The sequence below is a fragment of the Phocoena phocoena genome, chromosome 11 (assembly GCF_963924675.1).
Source record: "Phocoena phocoena chromosome 11, mPhoPho1.1, whole genome shotgun sequence".
NCBI classification, from domain to species: Eukaryota; Metazoa; Chordata; class Mammalia; order Artiodactyla; family Phocoenidae; genus Phocoena; species Phocoena phocoena.
The window spans coordinates 100,634,288-100,644,623 of record NC_089229.1 but is presented as its reverse complement, the minus strand read 5'-3'; positions in this window follow the sequence as shown (position 1 = coordinate 100,644,623).

The following is a 10,336-nucleotide window of genomic DNA, read 5'->3' as shown; positions in this document are numbered from 1 at the left end:
ATTATAAGTGTATACAATCGTGAATACGTATACATGTGTACATAGGTACCTATTTATTTGAAATTGTGCTCTTGGTCCAGAGGCACACAGGGAAGAACCTAGGGTCTGGAGTGAGAAGGCTTACTCTTCATTTTGTTCTGCCTGCATTGTTTTTACCACATGCCATCTAATAGTTTTTCAATTAAAAACATACCCAACTGTAGAAAGAATATATGTGGATTTTATGTACTACAACTACGTTTTACATACCCAATCTCATTTAAATCATCACAATGACCCTTCAGGTATTTTGAGTTCTACTTCACAGGTGAGGAAACCAAAATTCACCACACTTTCATGAAATAAGACGACGTCTCTGACTGACATGGCACATATTATTGGTTATGTTTTGCATTTAAGTTGCTTAATGTCCGAAATGTCAGTATTTTTGAGCTGCTTTGAACTCCAAGTAGATTACTCTGGAAGGCAAGAGCACACTCCTATTATATCCCTGAGTTCCCAGAAAGCACTGCGCACATAAATGTTGAATGAACATGACAGATGATATTTAAATGTTCTTAAGTGGTAAAAACACATTCAGAGATCATCAATATTTCTCTAAACTGGATCACGTAAGTTTCCTAGGAGTTCAATAATTTCAAGTCCTTGGCCCTCTACCTTATAACTCACAGGACAAAAGCTTATTTTAGAGATTTAAGTTACATATCCAAATAAGGTGATTATCACAGCCAATCCAACTAGAAAGACAAAAACAGGAAGAAGCCAAGGTACATGTTATGCTCATAAATCCCATGGGATTCAAAATTTTTACTGTGGCAGGGGAGGAGTGGGGCAATGTGGGAGGGTCTGGATAGTATGAAGAGAGGGTAAAACACACACTTAGTGTTCATATGTGGATACACAAGACTAAGAATTAGCCAACTGTTAGTTTCATAAATCATCTGAGTTTGTTGTAGGAGTTCTCTCAAGTTTTTAGAACAAGAACAAACACAGTCTTTAAGGATCACCAAATCTGGGCCTGTGCCTATCACATAAGGGCCTGAGCCAGCATATTCTAATAATGAGATTATAAACTATGCTATTAATACCCAATGCTGAAAGAGGAGACACTGCTAGTGATTTATATTTATTTACAAAGTTGTTTCACACCCACCATTTCACTTTGTTTCAGGGAAGAGGGAGCTAACATTTACTGTGGATTGACAAAGTTAAATTCTGTACCAGAGAATTTACAGATGGTATCTCACATAATTCTTACATATGGCCCTCTGAGGTATGTTATCCCCATTTTACAGATGTGGAAACTGAGGCTCAGAGATTAGGCAACTTATCCAAGGCCATTAATCTCTAAGAGTAGCTGGAACAATGAACTGTCCTGCTGTACTTGGATAAACGATTTTCTTGCTAAGAAGAATAAAAAATAGGGAAAGTATTCAGAACTAGGCTTTAACTTGCTCTGGTTCTTAACAGTAAAAGGAAGTGAGATGGCAGATGGAAAGTAAGACTTCAGAGTACCATTATCTGTTAACCAGAAGAGTTAATCTCTATTCTACTTCCTCAGAAATTTTTCGTTGGTCAGGATTTTAAGAATACTACGCTATATTACACAGAACTAAGATAAAAAAAAAAAGAGAAAAGAGGGCTTCCCTGGTGGCGCAGTGGTTGAGAGTCCGCCTGCTGATGCAGGGGACGCGGGTTCGTGCCCCGGTCCGGGAGGATCCCACATGCCGCGGAGTGGCTGGGCCCGTGAGCCATGGCCGCTGAGCCTGCGCGTCCGGAGCCTGTGCTCCGCAACGGGAGAGGCCACAACAGTGAGAGGCCCGCGTACCGCCAAAAAAAAAAAAAAGTAATAGGGTGCATGTTAAGCAATTTGATACAGAAAATGAGTCTCTTTTGCAATAAACACTGCGGGTGTGATAATTCATTCAATAAACGAACCCGTGTCCCCGGCATCGGCAGGCGGACTCTCAACCACTGCGCCACCAGGGAAGCCCTCCTATTACTTTTTAAGAATGTTTTCACAAACTAATTTAAGTATTGGCATAAATAACATTTTAAAATTTGCTAAGGCTTCTTCCCGGTAGACAGAGTCTGTTCTACAGATGATCAAATATGAAACTATGAAACAAAAGAAGTAAAATGGAAACTTGACCTCACACGTTCTAGCAGACACACAGGCGTCACTAACCCTGCCCAAAAGCAATGGGGATTTGCCAAGCAGAGTAGAGGAAAGGTATTCTGTACAGAGAAAACAGCATATGCAAGGCAAGGACTCCAGGGTCTGTTCAGAAATCAGAGAACAGGGACAAGAAAGAACTCAGATGACACAGGCGTTTTGCTCAAGCAGCTGAGCGTATAGAGGATGCCATTCACTGATGATCCAGGGGAGAAGCAAATTCACAGCAGAAGAAGAATGAATTTGTTTTCAGAAACGGTGTCTGAAGTGAAAGAAATGTTCACTTGGCACCAGGAAACATAAATCTGGAATTCAGAAGAGAGAATGAGCTTGAAAACAGAACTAGGGATTACTAGGAGTAAAAGTGATAATACTAGGGACTTCCCTGGTGGTGCAGTGGTTAAGAATCCGCCTGCCAGTGCAGAAAACACAGATTCAAGCCCTGGTCCAGGAAGATCCCATATGCAGCGGAGCAACTAAGCCCGTGCACCACAGCTACTGAGCCTGCACGCCACAGCTACTGAGCCTGCACTTTAGAGCCCGCAAGCCACAACTGCTGAAGCCCACGCACCTAGACCCTGTGCTCCACAACAAGAGAAGCCACCGCAGTGAGAAGCCCGCGCACCACAACGAAGAGTAGCCCCCGCTCGCTGGAACTAGAGAAAGCCCGCACGCAGCAACGAAGACCCAACGCAGCCAAAAATAAATAAATTTATTTTTTAAAAAGGAAAGTGATATTAGCATAATAATAGTTAACAACACAGGACAAAATCCTTTGGGAAAAAAAAAAGTTATACAAAGGACTGAGGAGGGATAAGGATCAAAGTAAAAAGAACCCAGGAGAATACCAAATATTAGATGTTAAAGTCAGGACTGGACCCTCATCTGTTGACTCCCAGTCAAATGTACTCATACCAAGTTTCCTTCCCGGTGGGAAAGCAATGGAAAATTTAAAACTCACGCTTCTTAGACTTCACTTTCCCTTCAAATAATACTGCATAAGGTAAATTATTATGTTGCTTAAAAGCACCAAGGTTGCTTAAATGCTAACTCAAAAGCAATTTTCTCTACCTGAACAAACTGCTAACTTAATGGTTTGATACTTCTGGTCTAGAATTTTAGCTCTATCCCAGGAAAGCTATTTTCTAAAATCCAGTACTTGTCTGCATGTTCCATGAGGCAAGAGTTTGTCTGCTCAATGCTGAGAACCAAACTGCAACAGATACACAGTAGACATTCAGTAAAGGTTTCTTGTATGAATGAATAAATGTCTTATTCTCCAGGGGAAAAACAGAAGAAAAGGAATTAGTATTATTTATGTCATATTTAATCAGTTATATTGGACTTCCCGCCAAAGGTAGACTATATTATAGTATAATGTATTACTTCACCTATTTCATAATTTTAATTGTTATGTTGCCCCCAATTTTAAAAGAGCAGGCAAGCTGTGGAAAATAGTATGGCAGTTCCTCAAATAAATTAAAAATACATTTACTATATGACCCAGCCAATTCCACTTCTGGGTATGTACTCACAAGAACTGAAAGCAGGGTCTTGAAGAGACATTTATACACTCATGTTCATAACAGCGTTATTCACAATCAGTAAAACGTGGAGCGGCCCAAGTGTCCATCAATGGACAAACAAACAAAATATGGTCTATACATACAAGAAAATATTCAGCCTCAAAAAAAGAAGAAAATTCCAACACAAGCTACAACCTGAGTGAACCTGAGGATGTTATGATTCCACTTACCATAGGTTATTTAAAGTAGTCAAATTCATAGAAAGTACAATGGCGGTTGCCAGGGGCTGGGGCAAAGAGGGAATGGACAGTTACCGTTTAATGGGTATAGCTTCTGTTTTGCAAGATGAAAAAAAAGAGTTCTGTAGATGAATGGTGGTGATGGCTGCAACAACATGGATCTACAACATGACTACACACTTAAAAATGGTGACGATAGTAAATTTTATGTTATGTGTATTCTGCACATTTTTTAATGGGGGGGTGGAAATATACTATAGTACTATATGGCCTCTTTGTCTAGTAAACTTTTTATTCATGTAAAAAATACATTCAGAAAAGGACACAAAGTTGACAAAGTATAAATGCTGTGTAACCAGCAACAAACAACATTCTAGCACCCAGAGGACCTCTCTCCCCTATCACTGTAAAGCTTTTTAAGGTGTTAAGTTTAAGAGGTCCAATCCCTTTCCTTGCCAGTTAATGTGATACAATCTTCCAGCAAGGTTCTCTAAAGACTTGCCAACTGCCATGGACCTTAAGTCTTCAAATTCTAAGGGCCAGTGGTATAACGTCCCTTTGTATTAACTGGGACACAGCAAGTAGGGTGCAGCAAGTACTCAGTCTAGTGGCATCGTTTTCTAGTTCTATAATTAGATTATTCAGTGGTAGAGGACAGGCTGCAAAATATGTCCCATGATTTTGTTGGCTTCCTCCAAGTTGAAAGTAGCCAATTTCAAAGTGACTTGAAAGTTGTATACTGAAATTATTCCAGTGTGGTCTGTCATTCCACCCTGAAGTATGCGTTTGAAGTTAGTGCATGGTTAATGAGATTTCTGGTATCAAGTTCATGTTCTTCCTTGATTGGAAACCTGAGTGGCACAGAATGTTCTACGTGGAAGTATCAGTATGTTATGCCCCTCATGACCTCTTCTTTCAGACTTCAATGTGAAACTAAATATGTAATGCAAATCTGAACTACTAATAATGAAACCAGATTATTTTTTTAGGATGGAATACTTTATTTCAACAGTGGGACCAGCAGGGATATTAAAGGCAGCAGATTTTCTTTTGAATACTAGCCATTTTTTCTCTTTACAAATCATTATTAAAAATAAGTACTAGATGTGTTACCCTGACTGGCTTATAAATCTTTAGAGAACCTTGTTGGCAGATTTCTATCACATTAACTGGCAAGGAAAGGGGTTGGACCTCTTAAACTTAACACTTTAAAAAGCTTTACCTTCTGCTCTGGGTGGGAGGTTGGAATAAAAGTTACCACCTAACTCTTTAAAAAAAAAAGCTTTACTGTGGGAATTCCCTGGCAGTCCAGTGGTTAGGACTCAGTGCTTTCACTGCCAGGACCCAGGTTCAAGCCCTGATCAGGGAACTAAGATCCCACGAGCCGCTCAGCGCAGCCGAAAACAAAAAAGAACATAAAAAGCTTTACAGTGGGGATTCCCTGGTGGCGCAGTGGTTGAGAGTCCACCTGCCGATGCAGGGGACGCGGGTTCATGCCCCAGTCCGAGAGGATCCCACATGGCGGCTGGGCCCGTGAGCTATGGCCGCTGAGCCTGCGCGTCCGGAGCCTGTGGTCTGCAACGGGAGAGGCCACAGCGGTGAGAGGCCCGCATACCACAAAAAAAAAAAAAAAAAAAAGCTTTACAGTGATGGGAGAGAGGGGTCGCACAGCCCAAATCTACCTGTTTCCCTCCACTCTTACTTTCTGGTTCAAGCCACCAGCATCTCTCACCTGTCCTAATACAACAGCCAGTAAAGTCTCCTGGGTTCCACTTCTGTTACCCACCCCACCCCCCTTATCCTCAGAATCCAGTCCTCACACAGCGGTCACAGCAGATCTTTCTCAAAACACACTCCCTTACTTTTTGAGCCCTCCAATGGCTTTCCTTTACACCTAAGGGACCTCTTGCCCTGGCTTACAAAACCTTAAATGATTAGCCCCTAACTCTGGCCTCATTCTGTACCACTCTCCCCCTTGCCCACTACATTCCAGCCACAGTGACTTCCCATCTACTCCCCAAACACCCGGAAGGCTCAAAATGGCTCTATGTCACCTGGTTCCCAAGGCCTGGAATGCTCATCGCCCAGATCTTCCCATGGCTGGGCTCCTTCTTCACATGCGGATCTCAACTTAAGGGTCACTTACTCAAAGAATCCTTCTCTGACCACATAATCTCAGTCACTCCTTATCACATCACCTTTTAATCTCTTCCACAGCACTTGTCTCTGGTATTTTTATTTCCTTGTTTACTTACTACTGGTCTTTTCTCACTAGACTGAAAACTCCTGAAAGAAGAGACATTATATTGGGTTGGCCAAAAAGTGCCTTTGGATTTTAAGTAAAAATAAAAAACACATTTTTCATTTTCACCAAGAACTTTATTGAACAACATATTCACCCTTTTGTTCCACTACCTTCTGCCATTTTTCAGGCAACTTCATAATTCCATCTTCCCAAAACTTTTTACCTTTTTTAAAATTTTTATTTATTTATTTATTTTGGCTGTGTTGGGTCTTCATTTCTGTGCGAGGGCTTTCTCTAGTTGTGGCGAGCGGGGGCCACTCTTCATCGCGGTACGCGGGCCTCTCACTGTCGCGGCCTCTCTTGTTGCGGAGCACAAGTTCCAGACGCGCAGGCTCAGTAGCTGTGGCTCACGGGCCCAGTTGCTCCGCGACATGTGGGATCTTCCCAGACCACAGCTTGAACTCGTGTCCCCTGCATTGGCAGGCAGATTCTCAACCACCGCGCCACCAGGGAAGCCCAACTTTTTATCTTTTTGAGCAAGGAACTGGTCCAGGTGCCTTTTACAGTCTCCCAGGGAATTGAATTTTTTTCCATTAAGAGAATTTTGTAAAGACCGAAATAAATGGAAATCTGAAGGTGCAATGTCTGGTGAATACGGCAGATGAATCAGAACTTCCCAGCCAAGCTGTAACAGTTTTTGTCTGGTCATCAAAGAAACACACAGTCTTGCGTTATCCTGATGGATATTCTGTTGACTAATTCCAGATGCTCTTCATCGAGTGCTGCTTTCAGTTGGTCTAACTGGGAGCAGTACTTGTTGGAATTAATCGCTTTGTTTTCCGGAAGGAGCTCATGGTAGAGGACTACCTTACAATCCTACCATGTACAAAACATCACCTTCTTTGGATGAAGACCAGCCTTTGGTGTGGTTGGTGGTGGTTCTTTTCGCTTGCCCCACAATCTCTTCTGTTCTACATTATTGGACAGTATCCACTTTGCATCTCCCATCACAATTTATTTTAAAAATAGAACATTTTCGTTACGTTTTAGTAGAGAATCGCATGTGGAAATACGGTCAAGAAGGTTTTTTGCACTTAACTTACGTGGAAACCAAACATCAAAGCGATCAACATAACCAAGCTGGTGCAGGTGATTTTCAGCGCTTGATTTGGATATTTTGAGTATGTCGGCTATCTCTCGCGTGGTATAATGTTGATTGTTTTCAATTAATGTCTCCATATGATCACTTTTAACTTCAACTGGTCTACCCAACCGTGGAGCATCGTCCAGTGAGAAATCTCCAGCACAAAACTTCGCAAACCACTTGGGACACATTCAATCAGTCAGAGGACCCTCTCCATACACTGCACAAATCTTTTTTTGCATTTCAGTTGTGTTTTTACCTTTCTTGAAATAATAAAGCATAATATGCCAAAAATGTTGCTTTTTTCTTCCATCTTCAATATTAAAATGGCTACACAAAAATTCACCAATTTGAGTAAGTTTTTTCTTTTTTTAAATGCACACTGATATGTCAGCTGTCACAATACAATCTAACAAAATTGTTTCGAATGAAGTTGAAGACAACTAAGTGCTATCAGAGCCACCTTACGGAAAAAAAGAATGAACCTTTTGGCCAACCCAATATATCTTCTTTACACCTATATCCCCAGTACCTAAAATAGCTTCTGGCACACAGTAGGTGTATTCACTAAACATCTGCTGAATGAATAAGTGGGGAATTACTACCCACACTTCAAGAATAAGTTCATAGGCAGAAACTAATTTCCCTGACATCCCCAGGCTCCTGACACTAACTCCTTTATTCTTCTCATTTACTAATGTTTCTATTATAGTACTTGTCAGAATTTATTGCATTTTTTTGTTTACATGCCTGTCTTCCCCTCCTGCAATGCAAAACTTCTCAAGGTCAGGAAGCCTTTTTTGGAATCCATTTTTGTATCCACAACACCAAGCTTGGTCTGGAATGCAAAGGAGCTTAAAAATCTTTGCTGTATGATGATGAGGAGGAGGGGGAATGACAGGAACAGCTAACATGCAGTGAGCGTTAACTACATGCAAAGAACATTTCCCATGGATTATCTCTTTAAATCCTTGCAACAATCCTGGAGGATAGGTACAATTATTTCCTCCATTTTGGAAATGACAAAACGCCCAGAGAGGTTATAAATAACATGCCTGAGATAACTACAGTAATAAGTGGCAATGTAATCTATCTAATCAATCAAACACCCAACTTAATGCTCTTATCCCCAACCTTCTATGTTAGCATGAACCATAAGCTGTTCTCAAATAAATGCATGATAGCACTTAAGTGACAAAACCAGGAGTTAACACTGACAGTACACTGTACTTTACAGCGATGTTGAAAATATTAAGAAACAATCAAGAAATGGGGAGGAGGGCTTCCCTGGTGGCGCAGTGGTTGAGAATCTGCCTGCCAATGCAGGGGACACGGGTTCGAGCCCTGGTCTGGGAAGATCCCACATGCTGCGGAGCAACTAAGCCTGTGCGCCACAACTACTGAGCCTGCGCTCTAGAGCCCACGAGCCACAACTACTCAGCCCGCGTGCCACCACTGACGCCCGCGCACCTAGAGCCCACGCTCTGCAACAAGAGAAGCCACCGCAATGAGAAGCCCGCGTACTGCAACGAAGAGCAGCCCCCACTCGCCGCAGCTAGAGAAAGCCCGTATGCAGCAACGAAGACCCAATGCAGCCAAAAATAAATTAATTAAATAAATAAATTTACTTAAAAACAAAAAAGAAATGGGGAGGACCATGGAGCCTTGCCACATACCAGAAGCAATAAAATGATTGGTTAAAACTGGAATTCTTCCCAAACACTCAGAACATTTCTGAGTAGAAAAATGTCAATAAGAAAACCTGATGACTGGGAAAAGAATAACTGATAAAATGGGAAAAGTTCCCAACATATGTTACTAACTGATACAGCTCTTCCAAAAATGATACAGTTGATAACTGAGAAGGAGCAACACATAGATTTTTAAGACAGGCACTACCAGCTTTCATGTTCATAAAATCTTAGCTGATGTAAGCACAAAGAAACGTTTCAAGTCAAATGCAGCTTGTTTTTTAAAGATTATTTTGAAGCTCTAAAGACAGGCAACACTCTGTATCATTTACACTACTTTCTTTCCTAGCATGAAGTAGGGCAGCTTTTAAGTACAATCACAAGGAACCTCTTCTAACTTACTGCCCAACCCCACTGACCAACTTTCCTGAGAAGAAGTCAGGCAAATCCTATGCCGTGAAGTAGCAAAGCCAGTGAAGGCCTACCTCTCTCAGTCTTGAGACCTACTTCAGCAGCACAGTATTACTACCTATCACTATAAAAGTTTAGAGGCTAATTTAGAGGTTACCAAGTGCCAGATAAAGTGAGCTTTTATACATACTCTCATTTAACTTTAAAACCCTGCCTGTTACAGATAGTATAATCTTTGTTTACAAACGAGAGGACTGAGGGTAAGACTATTCAAGGTTATAGAAGCTACAAAACAGAGAAGCAAGAACTATCCAGATTAGGCCCTCTCCATCATAGAACACTGCCTCCCACAAAGGTAAGTGGTTCCATTTCTCCTGGTCATGGCCATGATGTTGTCTCTCAGAAGGGAGGGGACTGCTGCGTAACACTCACCGGAGCCAACTCTGAACCAGGCTAAGTAGTTGGACCTTCACCCATCATCTCATTTAATCCTCCAGCAGTCCTTATGATATGGGGTCCCATTTTACAGATGAAGAAACTGACACTAAAGGAGATCAAGTAAGTCATCAATAACACAAACTTAACTGGAGACTATGAATTCAAATCTGTATCTAACTCCAAAGCCCATACTTTACCATCTTACAGGGCTTCATTAAAGGCACAAATAGTCCATTAAAGCCACTGGTCATGGTCACGGATAAAAAACACCTTTATAAAACGGATTCGAGGACCTGGTGGCACAGTGGTTAAGAATCCGCCTGCCAATACAGGGGACACAGGTTCGAGCCTTGGTCCGGGAAGATCCCATATGCCATGGAGCAACTAAGCCCATGTGCCACAACCACTGAGCCTAGGCTCTAAAGCCCGCGAGCCACAACTACTGAGCCCTCGCACCACAATTACT